Source organism: Nicotiana attenuata, unplaced genomic scaffold (genome assembly GCF_001879085.1).
Source record: "Nicotiana attenuata strain UT unplaced genomic scaffold, NIATTr2, whole genome shotgun sequence".
NCBI classification, from domain to species: Eukaryota; Viridiplantae; Streptophyta; class Magnoliopsida; order Solanales; family Solanaceae; genus Nicotiana; species Nicotiana attenuata.
Window position 1 is genome coordinate 108,631 of NW_017671113.1, and position 3,967 is coordinate 112,597.

Here is a 3,967-nt window from a genome sequence, read left to right on the forward strand (position 1 = left end):
ATACACATCCAAAAACAAGGACAAAAACAAAGAGACGAGGAAAGAAGTCGGAGATATACCTAAGGGGCTCTGGCGAATCAGAACGGCTTCGAAAAAAAATCCAAAAATGCATTAACCAACCGTTCTTGTTGAGAACAATTAATTAACGTAGTTTTTGACCTAAGTCGAGTCTGGAAAACTCGAGGCAAATCAAAAAGGGGGAAAAGATTAGGATTTCTGCTTCCTCTTATATTTGGGATACGAGGAAATTGACGGGGAACTTAGGAAAATTGGTGGTAGGATAGTGGTGAGGGGAGGTTAAGGGTTGTTTGGTATGATTTTGGGATTTTTCCGGGCGGCTTCGGGTTTTGGTGAGACCTCATATTTGAGAATAACAAAGATGGGTAGGGATTTATGTAAAAACGTTGATGGATTAGTGTTGAGGGGAGGCCGGGGATTATCTCGTATAAATTTGGGGTGGTTTGGGGTGTCGACGCCGCTGTGGGGCGATTTCTGATGGGCAGCGGATGGTGGAGATTTGAGAGACGATATTGATGAGTGCTGTGGGAGGGGGAAATGGGGCCTATCTCTAGGGTTTGGGGGCTGGTTAGGACAATTTTAAGGGATTTAGGAGATCAGTTGCGAGCCGTTAGATCAAAACGATCCAACAGCTGGGATTAAGGGGAGGGGAAACGACACCGTTTAGGTTAGTTGGGTTTGGACCGGGTATGGGGAGATATGGGCTTGGGCTAAAAGGATTGAATTTGTGGCTGGGCCACCGATGTGGCTCTTTGGGTGGCCCAAAAGATCAAAGACCCAATTTCTTTTCCATTTTTCCTTTTTCCTGTTTTCCTTTTTCCTTTTTCTTTAATTTTAAAATCCTAATTAAATTAATTAAGTCCTAAATTATATCCTAAGTTAATCTATCCCATAAAATCAGACTAATTATCTATTTATAATATTTACAAAATTAATTAATCCTAAATTAATGAAGAGGAAATTACTAATCTAGTGTTAAAATCTAAAATGTAAGAATGAGCCATATTTTTTGAGATTTTTATTTTTAATAAAGCAATTAATTAATTAATTAATCCTAAAATATGAACATAAAATTTAATATGCAATGCATGAAACTTCTGGCATTTTTGGGGCTTTTTCACGATTTAATCAAAATTAAACGTGCAGAAAAATGCAAACAATTAATAAAATCGTACAAAATCTTATAAAATTAAAAAATAATTTGGAAAAAATCGATTTTCTTTAAGTTTGTAGGAGTATTTCTAATAGGAAAAAAATCACATGCTCACACATACAAACTGACCCTTCCAAAAGAAACCCAAATTTGATGTGCAAATATCATGGCACACATGCTCACAAAACCGATTATGTTCAACAAGGGCTACCTTGGGGAGTTCCTCGGTGATTGAGCTAAGAATCATTTCTTGGAAAGGGACGCCAACAGGACCCATATTCAAACGCATGAAGGTGCCAATCACTAGAGAGAACCGGACCCGAGATTATGTGCTCGATGGAACTTTATCAATCAATGATGAAGAAGCAGAAGGCATTTCTCAGCCACATAATGACGCCCTTGTAATTTCTATCTTATTAAATAAAGTTCAAGTTAAGTGTGTTTTAGTAGATCTAGGTAGCTCTGCAAACATCATTAGATCGAGGGTCGTGGAGCAACTAGGCCTGCAAGACCCAATTGTACTTGTATTTCGAGTGTTAAACGGTTTCAATATGGCTAGTGGAACGACTAAAGGGGAGATTATCCTACTAGTGAACATGGCTAGAACCATTCAAGATACTAAATTTCACGTAATCGAGGGCGACATGAGATATGATGCACTGCTCGAAAGGCCTTGGATCAACAACATGAGGGCAGTCCCCTCGACTTTCCACCATATGTTGAAACTTCCAACGACAGACGGTGTAAAACCAGTATACGGGGAACAACATGCCACAAAGGAAATGTTTGCGGTCGATGAGGTAAAATTGTTACTGTCACAATCCAAGTTCTCCCTCCGTGAACTATCGTGACGGCACCTAGTCTCTACGACTAGGTAAGCCTAACAAATTGCGAAAAAGGGAAATTAAATACGAAATTGGCAAGTTACGGGAAAAACATAATAAAAGGGTTTAAAAATGTTGCTCGGCATATACAATATATACTTTCAATACTGAATCAAATTCCCAAAACCCGGAATCTCATGAAATCACAAGCTATAGAAAACTACATAGTGTTCTAACTCTAGAATGTCTTACCAAAACTAAATACAAGAAAGTCTAAAGCTAACAGAAACAATAGACAGGGACTTCTAGGTATGCGGACACGACAGATATACTTCGAAGTCTCTGGTATCGTCCGCCTCACTGATAGAACGGCTGAGCAGCAGAACCTGGATATGCACACGAAAAACATGTATAAAAAAAGGGCATGAGTACACCGCAGCGGTACCTAGTAAGTGCCAAGCCTAACCTCGGTCGAGTAGTGACGAGGAAGGCCAGGGCCCTAATGGTTATATACACAAACAAGGTAAAATAGTATGAAATAAGACAATATAATTACAATACTAACAGTTGATAAAGAATAAATTCACAGAAGGAATAAAGCTCAGTACACAGAAATAGCAGTAGGGGATCTCCCAGGATATCGTCCCGTAGTCCCAAACATAAATGTGCAAAGGATCTCCCGGGATATCGTCCCCTAGTCCGAATCATAAATATTTAGGGGAATCTCTCGGAATATCAATCCGTAGTCCTAAAGTAAATATCCAGTACAGGAAAAAACTCCCGGGATGTCGTCTCGTAGTCCCAAATATAAATTTGTAGGGGGATCTCCCAGAATATCAATTTGTACTTCCAAAGTAAACATGCAAATGGATCTCTCGAAATACCGATCCATAGTCCCAAAGTAAACACACAACAATCATAAGAAGGAAATCTACATTTTTATTTGATAATAAATAGGAATTTCTACTCTAAACATGCTGCACAGAATCTCGTAAGCAGTTAAAACAGGTAAGGCAACTAGGTCACATAAGCATGATTTTCCTACGCTAAACAGGAGGCTCCAAGTACAAGTATTGCTCAATTAAAAGAAAGCACAGATATTTACTTGATAAAAATGGGTGTTTTCAATAATTAGCACGTGTATGCACTCGTCACCTCACGTACACGGCATTCATATAACAGTAATACAAAATCCTAAGGGGTGTTCCCACACACAAGGTTAGCGAGCCACTTATCTTGAACCAACTCAAAATCAATTCGATATCACACTCTTGACACGGGTATCCAACTCCAGGTGGCCCAAATCTAATCAAATTAATATCATAACGTAAATACAACTACAAACAACTAATTTAGCTCAAGAAATCGAAGCTAAGACAAGAAAATAGAAAAACGCCCAAAAATCCTCCCCGGGAACACATCTCGGAATCGGGTAAAAGTTACCAATTTAGAACACCCATTCACTCACGAGAACACTCGTCCAAAAATCACTCAATTCCGACAACTAAAACACAATCAAACCCCAAAAAACTTTGTTGGGGAACTTTTTGTCAATTCTTCCCAATTTTCACCCCAAATCCGAAATTAAACGGTAAAACTAACAATAGATTAATGTGTTAGAACCAAATTAGAGTTGGAATTTATTACCCAATCTTTCTCATTCAAAATCTCTCTAGAAATCACCCTCCACCGAGCTCCATTTCTATTTTTAGAGTTATGAACTCAATCCCTCAATTTTCTATCTTTTCTGCCCAGTGGTTTCCGCTTCTGCGAAGGGTTAACCGCACCTGCGGTGCAGCTTCTGCAGCCAACACTCCGCACCTGCGGATTTTCATTAAACGGCCAGATTCCGCACCTATGCCCATTTACTCGTAGATGCGGTTCCACTTCTGCGGTCCTTGGGCCGCACATGTGACCAACTTAACTTATGCCTTAGACCGCACCTGCGGTTCCCAAATCGGTTCTGCGGTGC